General features: G+C 35.4%; 1 long non-coding RNA gene across 1 annotated transcript; it reads left to right on the top strand.

The window, feature by feature from the left end:
- Positions 1-11,823, top strand: LOC121420238. The gene is made up of 3 exons (XR_005970731.1): positions 1-512; positions 2,935-3,024; positions 11,272-11,823. It is a non-coding gene; the product is annotated as an uncharacterized LOC121420238 (long non-coding RNA).
- Positions 11,824-12,099: the final 276 nt, after the last annotated feature.

Below are 12,099 nucleotides of genomic sequence, written 5' to 3'. Positions count from 1 at the left end.
TCAACTGTCGGGAGACGAACCTTCTGTGTACATCATACTCGTACGTGATTGAGGGTATTTTGGCGCCTCTAAACGCACGCCACTCAACCGACAATACTGCACTGTTTTATGCATGCGTGGACGCAGCGTACGGCGGCCGGAGTGACACCGAACTTGGTATTTTGTTGCGCGCGGATTTCTTCTTTTATCATTTCATCCGATTTATGGTATTGTTGGGTTGATTTGCTAGGATATTTATACAGCAACACGTGATACCCATCTCCATTGGAGGATATTTTTGTTGATTGTTTTGTTTGACAGGACACTTGAGGCTCCAGTGAGTGTCGTCGATAATTATATTTCCTCTTTTCTCATCGCTTGGATAAAGTTTTGTGTCATGCAATTTACTCGCTTTTAACTGCTCTTCGAAATCATTGGCATTCAAATTGCTTTCACCCTGGTGTTAAATTGAAAGGATAATCATTGGAAAGCACTCAAATTTGAACGATTTCTGCATACTTGCTACCGATGATGTAAGTAAACATTTCCTTATATTTTCCGATTGAATGCTGGATACTGATTAAATTTATTTTGGCTTTCTTTACAATCGTTTAATCGTCTCCGATTGATAACGATTGACATTTGAATGCATTTATCAAAATTACTTTGACAATTGCAGATCAATCACTTGACTGACGATGAGAGGTTTAATTCAATACCGATAACCTCACTTTGAAGGATCAAACATTTTTTAAATCAAAATTTGTGATGCTAAGGAAGATGAATATTTTTATTAATTTATGAATATGAATAAAATTATTGTTGATATGTATGAAGTCAATCAACGTGACGACGATATTCCTGATACATGTGATTTACACAATGGCCCGTATTCTGAAGTCAGGTTTAACTTAAAACGCGGTCTAACTCTGTGCTAAAATTATGAAAAGCCAAATATTCAAACAGTTCTACCTGTATTGTATATTTATCATGTTTACTATTTTGTTTCATTTTGCTTTCATACCGAAGAATAATGCTTCAAAATACCTCAGTTATCATTCCCAGACTATTATGAACGATTTGAGTGTCAAATACATGTAGGTGAATAAATTGGTTGTGTACTATTGGTGATTTGTGTTTCAATTGGCTCTCCATAGTTAAGCCACAACTTTAAACCAGGGTTTAATATAAACCCGAGTTTAGAATATAGGCCAATGACTCTTTAAAACGGGTGATACAATAATTGTTAAAAAACGGAATATAAACTTTTTTTAAAGCGTGATTTGTAACGCAAAGAATCAGACGCAGGCTCTGGGAGGATCCCTTTTAACCTTTATATTGATTTCGATTAGATTGGGCAGCGATATTAAAATCTTAATGCAAAATATTAAAAAAAATAACAAAATGATGCAATACAATTTCAAAGCACTTCATCGTGTATTTCCCTTCAAGTGTATTCAAGTAGGACTAAATGGAAAACTGTACAATATTTTCATTTTGTAAAATGAATTATTCATTTATTCATGTTATCTTGGAATTCCATCAAATGGTTAAATTCACTATAATTCCTGTAAACATACATTGTCATTAATTAAAAAAATAATTGATAATAGCTATATAGAAATTAAATCTCTGAATTTAGCAGACATAAAATGCAATTTGTATGATAGCCTAATATTCAATATATAAAATGTATATTGTAAATTATTATCAAGAGGAATTACACAACAGTTTGTCGATATAGCATGCATGCATGCTTTTTACAAAATAATTGTTTATGGATAATGTATCGGTTTCTTCAAACCTTTACCAGGTAATAAAAAGCTCATCATTATTTTCATATATCATTTATGATAATTATCTTGGCATATTTTTTCCTTAAACCCTGTATAATTGGGGATTTGTGAGGTGTCATTTTTTATACTCACACGGTAATAGCGATATATCAGATTAGCTATCTTTCTTATCAATGAATTCATCAATCTTTCTTTCCACCCATCCCTCTATATATCCATCAGTCCATCCATATCTATCTATCTATCTAAAGTATCTATCTACATTTTTTTCCAGAGTATTTTACCCCGTGGACTGAACCTCTCTGGTTTTTTTTTTTGGAAATTGTTGTTGAAGAACCAAAAACCACAAACCATGAGCATGATTAATACACCAACCTGCGATTGAAATTCGTTATTTAATACATAGATCAACGACCACCAGTATTTCCAATTGTTTATGATCTGGAGATTTGAGAACCAAAACGTATCACATTAAAAAAAAACTTTGAATTATTATTTCTTAGAGCATTTAACGTCGCAATAATGTAAATAATTGAGCACATTAATTTGACTGAAACATTTTGAATGTGTTCTGTGCAGAAGCTTTTCAAAACTTGTCACCGCATATCAGAAAACGCAGAATTAAGATTTCAAAGTCATTGATCGTGAAAAGTATTGGTTTGTTTTCCCATATCGACGAATTGTATCATTGTATGATTTTTTCCCTCATTTTCTGGACCGCTAATTTATTTAATTTTTCCTCATTTCTGGACCGCTAAGTCAATTCTATTAGCACTGATGTGTCCATAATATTATGTTCCCCTTTTTTCATGATTATATCATACTAATTACACAGACCGTATCTGTTCATGCTATTTTTCTACCCTTTTTTGACCACCCCACCACCCATATTTTTATCGCTCGAAAACAAAATCACAGGAAATAGTTGGGGCTCGCATTAATATTTAATGTCATTCTCAATGGCATAATGATCCAAATATTTTGAGAGGGGCACACGTTGCGTATGGAGCAAAATTTCTTTCAAGATTCGAGTGGGCGCGGCGTGCAAGCAAAATAATTATGGACTTTTTCATACAATATAATTATGTGCAATAGATTTTGTCATGTAATCCAGAAAAAAATCACCCTTAAGTATCTTTTTCCCTTTCTCCCTTTTTAGGTCGGAAAACTACCCCGTTGGTACTGCAGTGGCCGTAATTTGATGCACATAATTCTGATTCCTCCCCCTCCCAGGTTGGTTGTAAATCATGTAAGTAAAACCAATGTTGCTGATTGAAAATCTGGGGGAAAGGGGTGGTGTGTTACTCTCCGCGTGGAATGCTTGGCCTCCTTGAACCGTCAAGTTGTTTTTCTTCAGCTAATTATCTAAGGTATAATCACTTGTTTTAGATGAGAAGAACACTTTCAAAATTGGTAGAATGTCAAATTATTCGATGTCATCACTATATTCTGCCTCACATCACATTTAGGAGTTTCCCTGCTCGCGTCATTTTTATATATGGGGTGCCATTTCTACATTAAGTTTAGATTTGGTTTAGATTACGCCATTTCATGGGGAGATTATCTGAATTAGTCCGACACTGGAAAGGACCAGGCCGCCTGAGAGTATAAGACCCCCCCCCCTATAGTTTGAAAATGTTTTCGACTGATTTGAAGAGCACACCGCAAATGATATTAACACGGAGACGGAGCTACAGTTAAGTAATTTATATACCTGCAAACTTTGTATATAGTTATCTAGTGTCATACACTCTGGAGGATGGCGTGTTGGTTTGGCGCTTCGGGCGCTTGTGGAGTGCAAGGCTGCTCTTTTGGAGAGCTAATTTGTTTTTTTCTTAATTAAATTATAACTTGAATCAATGTGCCGTAACTGTTTAGGCTGTTTTAAATATTTATATGTATCTTGCATCATGATATTGTAACTTTATAGGTTTTTTACCTTGTTAAATCAGGTAATTAAGTAAAACAGCAATTCTGCTGATCTTTTTATCCTGTATAAATATTTTCTAATAAGTAAATAAATAAACAAATAGATAGATAGATAGATAAATAAAAAAAAATAATTATCCACTCATTTACGCAAAGCAGGTAAATATGCCACTTGGTCTACTTTCAGTTTGGTCTTATCTCCTACTTCTTACAATCACTAACCATTTGGTTTAATTGCCATTTCGCCCATATTTTTTTTCCTATTTCTAGTTAGACTATATCCATTACATATAATACCCACTTGATCTGACACCACTTTATGTAATTGTGGCGAAATGATCATTGATTTGGAAAAAAAATACTACATTCAAGCTATATTTGTCCCCGTAACTAATACAATTTTATTCAGTAATAAGTAACTTGGGCAAAACAAGCTTAACTATTTCGGGATTTGAAATTTGATTTATTAAAAAAATTGGAATGATAACCCTTTTAAAACCAGCCCATGAGACTGAAAGCCTTGAGCAGGTACAATAAAATTGATGAAATCTTCCATCACATTTGCGTAAAGTATATATTTCCCAAAAGCTCACTTTAGCTATTCTTATTAAGTATTGAAGTTTTTTTCCAATTACGAGTTGTCATGGGTTTTTACATTCCCTTTTACCTCTTTTTTGCGTAACATGTTTTTTTTTTATCCAGGATATCAAGGTGTACTTTATTGCTGAAGGCTTTATTGTTTCCCTCATGAAATCTCCACAGAAATTGAGAGATAAAAATAAATGGAGTGAGTGATTGTGTGTCTGTTTTTTAAGGCGCCTGGATGCGTGCGAGAGCGCGGATTTCCAGGGTATGTGAGGGAGAGGGTGTGTGCGTGTGTCTGGGCTGGGCGGTGTGGGTGGGTGTATGATGTAGACAAAGGAAGAGAGAGAGGGGGAGGGGTACAGAGAGAAAGAGAGGAAGTAGATAGAGCATCCACATACCAGGTGGGTGTTTCATAAAGCTGTTCGTAAGTTAAGAGCGACTTAGAGAACGACCGTTGATCTATCATTGTGGTAAATGGTATTGAATTGGCGATTGTTTAGCGCGTATTAGAAGGGTTCAACAGTCGTACTTAAAGTCGCTCTTAACTTAAGAACAACTTTATGAAACGGCCCCGGTCCAGCATTAATGGAGACTTCAAGTTACATGACGCGAAAGTTCACGAAAACGCTGAATACTATATGAATGTCCGTAACAAAACGTAGCCAATCTTACCAGCAACTTGAAAACAATCATAAAAAAAGTTGCAGTTGCCCTATACTCCGATAAATAAAAAAAATATATATTTTTTTCTGATTTTTTTTTATTAACCCTAAATAGACTGGGCTATTTCGACGCCTAAGAAGACGCTGAATCAGCCCCCCTTATGATCTCGGCCGTCGATCGCGACGACAATTGGCAAGCGCGTAACCCATGGCATTATCTACAAAACTATAATATTAAATTCTGCGAAAAATCTTATTGCTCATTAATTATGCTAATTTATGCATAAAATCACAAGTTTGCTCTAATTAATGAAATGATGCCCCTTAAACGCCAATTTTTGTTTCACATACTCTAGATAGCCATCTGATCAAATTCGTTCTTACAAAAATTTAAACATCACATTTATTTTTTTAAAGTATTCTATTGTTTTCTAAATTTCTTATGTATTTCTTTGTTTTTCGACTTTTGTTTTTATTGTTTTTTCAATGGAAATTGTCGGGGACTTTATTTTGACCATGAAAAAGAAAAAAAATATTTGATTTTAAGCAGTAAAAGGAAAAATAATGATACATTTATGAATTTTGGCTAAAAACACTATTTCCATTGGATTTGTACACAAATTCACGTTTTTGAGTAATTTTGGGTCAGAATGCACTTACGAAATGTTGCGTAATTTCGAAACTGCGTACCCGGGGGTCACAATTTTGGTCTCAAAAGTTGCGCGAGACTTGAAAGTAAAAAGTCAGCGAGCGACGCGGCGGATTTATCTCGAAAAATGTCTGGGGGGGGGGCTGAATCAGCCCCAGTCTTTCGGGGGTTAAATTAGCCAAATGTGTGCACGATTTCCTTTGATTTCACTTTAGAAAATGCAAAAGCTCCCACTGACAAGCTCGGTCGATTCGCTCCCTCGCTTTCGAGTTGCATTGAAAAAATTCATGCGACTCTCCCCCCCCCCGGAAAGAAAAATGCGTACGGAAAAACGTGACGGCCGCGCGTGATAAACGAGTTCATAGTGGAAACGTAGCATTATTTTTCTTCGAAATCAAAATTTCAAATGTTGGGCAACATAATGTCCTCCGTTTTGGGTAATGTATGTAGGTAAAAGATATATATATATATATATATTGTGGGCAATTATTATCCAGTTGAGCAAATTTATTACCCAATCATTAGTTTCTATACCCAATTTAACGAAAAGTTGTGTGGACGGTATGTTGCCCAGGGTTGGTTAAATTATTTAAAGACTGTAATAATAGTGTAATGATAAAAACGTAATCAAATTTTTAGGAAAAGCACTCGACTAAACATCCCTTTGAACGCTTTAAAGTTTTAAAATCATTGTCATCACCTAGGCCTCACGGGATTACCAATAAAACCTCAATAAGCATTATAATTCATTTACAGAAAATATTAAATGTGGACATCATTTTTTAAGAAAGATTCTGATATAAAAGTCAAGGATTTAATCGCTATAGGATATTTTCCGACTTGTTATTCACGAGTAAATACAAAAAAAATCAGCAGGAGCAGAAGTCCGCAGGGAATCGCTCTCGAGGCAATTAACTCAATTATTTGATCAAATTTTGTGTTTTAACTTGGTAACACATAAACACAATAAATTGTTTTTATTCTCTTGAGTTATGATACCATAGCAAGTCCCTATAGTCACTTAAAGATATGATCAAATATGTAAAAAAAAGTATAGATTGACTCGAAATTGAAGACTTCTTTACTTTGAAATATTTCAAGCAGTAAGCGGGAATGCATTTTTATTTTATTATTCTTTAAAAACCAGATTCGGTTACAAATTGTGTCAATTCCAGCAGGATTCCAGCTACATGTATATTCACCCTAAATCGACAATATTGATAACTAGGTCTTTTACCCAGAAGTCAGTCGGGAAGTCCGCTATCTGTTTGCTTTGAAGACCTTAAAGGCATTAGTGATAGGTTTGGATAGAGTGATATCCATCCTTTGGATTTGATGGCTGTTTTGTTGACGAAAAGTCACGGTTTGAACTAATTTCTGACAGCATGAGCTTGATACGTTTGATGAATAAATATGAATAACACAGATATGTCAATGGAACGCGCGATTTACCGTGCACGTCAACGTGCTTGCGCCGAAGTCACGTGAAATCCTTTCCAAAGTAAATGCATGACGCGCCTTTTGTCATGTGAATAACTTTTTGTCGGTAAATTAGAAGGAAAGTTCCGAAATGTCAAGAAAAATATAATGTAAATACTCAAACGATGAAAAGAAAGGAATCGAAATATAGGATGTAATAATGGCAGAAAATAAATTGCGGTTAGATTAAAAATATATGGAGGCAGTTTTATTTTTTGAAAGTGAAAGAAGTAGGGGAGAAGAAAAGGAAGAAGAGGAAGAGGAGGAGGAAGAAGAAGAAAAAGAAGAAGAGGAGGGAGAAGAAGAAGATGAAGTTGAAGAAGGAGAAGAAGGAGTTAGAGAAGAAGAGGATGAAGACGAGAAGAATGAGAAGTAAGGAGAATAAAAAATAAGTAAGGAGAAAAAAAAGTCTCCACAAAAAGAAGATCAATGAAAGGAGACTAAAGGAAATGAATTGGATTAAAAGAAAAAAAACTTACAAAGTTGATTTTAAAAATAATTTTGAAGCGCATGAACTTGTAATTTTGAAAAAGGTCAAACAGTAATTTTTTATGTATCACCGTTATTCAAAACAAAACAAATGGAGAGTTACATACAATGAAATGAAGTCCTGGGGAGTGTTTCATCATCATTTTCATCCGACAAGTTGTCAGATCTGACATCTTACTCTGATGTTGATTGGCTGAGAGGTACTGTTAGTATGGTAACTGTCGGATAAAATGGGACTTGTCGGATAAAACGTCCGACAAGTCTTTTCATGAAACGCCCCCTCGTTTTTTTTAAGGACGAAGTACACGACTACTTAAAGAACACAGCTACACAGTATATAGCATGCAACCATAGAATTTACATAAAAGATTATGCATTGGTGATTGCAGAAAAGAAAACTGAAAGAATAAATCATGCACACACCCTTAAAACTGAAATGGAGAGAGCATGCAAAGAGGGGGGAGATGGAAAGAATGAACTTGAAGAAGAGATATAGGAGGAAGAAAAGTGTAACGAGCGAGAAGAAGGGAAAAAAGGAGATGAAGAAGAGGACGTAGAATAAGAAGGAGAAGGAAGAAAAAGAGGAGGAAGAAGAAAAGAAGTAGAATACAAAGTTTAGTGAATAAGAATCATTGTTAATTTTAGATACATCATGCCCATCCAGACAAAAGAAAAAATGGAGAAAAAAAAACATAAAAAGTAGAAAAGGGGGAGAAGAGAACATAGTTCGTTAGTTGGACATTAAGATGTCTCGGTAAAGCATGACGTGTTAAGTGGAATTAATACCCTTTTTAACTCCTTCAGATACAAATTGAATTTTAAAAACCTTGAGTCTCCAAGGGGTGGAAAATAATCAGTCCTATGTACCCGGGGCGCTTCCTGGATGAATGGGCATCCAAGGATTCCCACTCTTATTTTATTTAAAAGTTTCGTATTGCCTTTTTTCCAAAGTTCATTCCGCCAAATTTAAAGGATGGAAGGGGGTGTCTTGCTTGTGATAGAGAGAAAAAAGGCAAGCTTACAATTTTTAATTCTCTGTGTATGTTTTTCAAAACTCCACATGGTTATGGACAGTTGTGTATACTTAATTTTGTAAGAAATTAGAGCGAACTCGTCAGCAGGTATATGTGCTCATTTATGGCATTTGTTTGCTTGTGTGTGTCTGTGTTTTCTTAGGGTGTGTGCGTGTGTCTTTGTGTCTAGTGTATGATTGACACTTATTCCCGTTTTAAATGCTCAAATACAGAGCATAAATATCACAATGCATGCACATCAACCTAACTTACTGATAATGTTTAGCATTTAGGTTAGTTAACCTGAAACCCCGTATTTTATCTATTTCGGTGAATTTTAATCGTATGAAATTGGAAAATGCTTTCATTTTCATTTCTTCATATGATGCATTTATTTGATATTGATTTATTAATGGATGGGAATTCGAGAGCGATGATTAAGTTATATTTGCCCCAAAAAACTCAGCCTACATGTATTTCTTTTTCCGATTTTGAAGATAATGTCTCGTGATAATTATAATATTTTAAATGAGTAGGGGCGATAGAATGACCTTATTGATGCCCCAGCCTCCCCCACGATTCCGCGACCCTTGTATTTTAAATGATGGGAGGACCATGTGACATAATCATAAATATTTGACAGCAATATGAGAAATGGTGACGAGAAAAAGTATATCTTCAAAATGGCTGATATTTCGCCGTAAAAGCGCTTGTATTGTATTTAAATAAACATTAATCATCAATCTTATATCATGGAACTTTTCTTGTCTTCAGGTTTTATTATGAAAAATCTCTGTATGCAAAAGAATGATTTATCTCCATGGTTTCTTTGGTATTCTGGTATAGAGTTGTCTCACGGGGGTCTTTTCGAGGGTCATTACTAAGCTTTACTCGTGCATCATTGCATTATGCAATGTGTCACATTGCATAATGCTCGAAGCGTTTTAGCACTTGTGATGGGTTTTTATGATATCTTTTCATCAATACTGTATAATTGCAAGAGTAAGTGTCCCCGGTTTAAACAAAGCAATGGAAAACATTGCATTAGTACAGATTTGTCATCATTGTTATTTGACATCATAAATTCTGAAGAAAACCGTTGATTTGCATTAAAGAACTTGAACTTACTTACAGACCTACATTTAACGAAATGATTATTATTATGTCGACCCTAGCATTACCAAAAATTGCAAACCATTCCGGATATTTGGCAAGACTGGGTACGCGCAAAAGTTGTCAGCAAGAACAGGTTGTTAGTGTCAGATATTAACCGTAGTAACAGTCAGACACCTGTGTTTTTCGGCCAATCAAATCAACCGACAAAATGTTGATGAAACGTCCCCAGATTAGTTGATTAGTGTATAGTGAAACAAGCTCTGGATTAGATTTGAATTCTACATGAGCAATGTTAAAATTATCAAATAGTCTACATTGAGAATGATACGTTTTAGACATTGTTCTTCGTCTCGTCACTAACCACAAGCCACCTGGATCTTGTTTGTTTTTTCTTCCCCAAAAAGAGGAAATTTAAAAGCGTATATGGATGAAGGGGTTCGTGGTCACTCGGGATTATTCGTATATGACGTATTGCCAACAATTCGGAAGAAGTAGATTGTGATTAATAAAATGTGATAAAGTAATTGAATATATGATTCTTAGTACAGAAATGATAACAAAACACAGGAATTATATTCAAATGATGTAATAGAATTCGTTCCGCGTGTGTACATCTGTATTCACACCGATAGCCTAAGTACTATTACTGCCAGCCACCCATATCAAATTGTTTTATTTCACATTAATATTTAGCATCATATCTTGAGAACCAGCTTCGAATCAACCCGACACATGAGAGAAATTGGGAAGAGACTAAAGAGAGAAAGAAAGAGAGCGAGAGTAGGGGGGGGGGGGGGGTATGGGGTAGGAATTTAGGAGTTGTCGGATTTTTTTTCTTGTCTTGTTCGTTTACAATTTTTCGCTCACTCTATATCTTTGTGTGGGTTTTTTATGTACACTTTGATCCATAAAGATTGATGCACCAATAATTTTGAACCGAAATCATGAAAAGCAGAGCTTATCATTTAGATGCGAATCACATGTTTGCGCTGCTTTAAAAGGTTGTGACTTTATCGAACCCTGAAAGAAATTTGAGTATGGCAGCTTTTAATCACGTAAAACATACGAGTTAATTCTCAGCAAAACGTGATGATTTCCCAGTTTTTGCAATCATGGGGATATTAACATGGACTATGAATAAAGAAAATCAAATGTCAAATCGATTTCCATTTAATTTTCTGCTCGGTGTGATCAGTCACCCGTGATTTTAGGTCGATAAGAATGAATCACGGAAGATTAAAGTGAGTAAGGAATATAAACGGTGAGAGTTAAGCCAATACCAGTCGAGCATGTTAAAATATATTAATGAGTTTTCTGATTTTGTGCAAAAAGCTACGTGCTAATTTTGACAATACAGGCCACAATACTGACAAAGGCGCAAGTTTTACAGATACTATCAAAATACGTGCTCTGCCAATGTGCAGCCAATAAGCGTAACTTTAGGTCGACTGCAAACCGTGTCGAAACGAGTACTTATACAATATAAAAAGCTTGTTGTGTGTAACATATTTTGTATAAATATTGATATTCAAGTGCTTCGTTCAATAATATTTGTTTTATCTTTCCATTGACAGTGTTAACGATGCTACGTGGAAGTTAATGTTCAATTTTGAATGTGATCCAGAGCTACAACATGGTAACATCCAACTAGAGACCATCTAGTCGCGAAAGATCTAAGGCCAGTTTACCATGACAGCATTGTCCTTCTTGGGCGGAAAGCGATGATGTGCAAGCGGGCGGCCTTTATTTTTAGATGACCATAACAAAAGTTTATATTGTTCCAGCTGTACCACGTGATTGATCAAAAGGTGTCAAGACTACAACAGTGTGTTGTGCATACATTCAAAGCGCAAGTGATATGCGCTGGACTTCGTCCCAACGGACGTGTATGGATTCGCAGCGCTTATCTTTGCGACTGTTATCAAGTTCACTACCAATATCCGGTCAAGGAAGGTGTCCTTCGGGAACAGTATAAAAAGCGATCTGCCTTTTGATGTGATCTATACAATCAAGATACACGTTATTGCAAGAAATTGACTGTGTCCGAGTCCCCAAGGTCGGATAATCACTCTCATAATTCTGAAATGCGAGAAAAGTTCTGCGTATACAGAGTTAAATTAATTCTGCAAATAAAATTAGTGTTTGACATTTTGTGGTTACTTCTCAGTATTGTTGTGTCAACGTTGGAATTACGACTAACACTGCTAACAGCCTTGCTGACAAAGTGATACCAGTACCAAATAGACATTTATTAAGGAAGGAATCCCGATTTCTAGGCTTAGCTTTACTCTTAATCCAAGTGTGTAAGGACACATTTTGCCTATCTTTAGTAGATCTGAACATATTCATCAACAAATCATGGAGTTCTTGACGCAACGTGCAACATGCAGTCCATGCGTCAA

The sequence above is a fragment of the Lytechinus variegatus genome, chromosome 1 (assembly GCF_018143015.1).
Source record: "Lytechinus variegatus isolate NC3 chromosome 1, Lvar_3.0, whole genome shotgun sequence".
Classification (NCBI taxonomy): Eukaryota; Metazoa; Echinodermata; class Echinoidea; order Temnopleuroida; family Toxopneustidae; genus Lytechinus; species Lytechinus variegatus.
The sequence above is the reverse complement of the archived record's forward strand: the minus strand, read 5'-3'. Positions and strand labels throughout refer to the sequence as shown.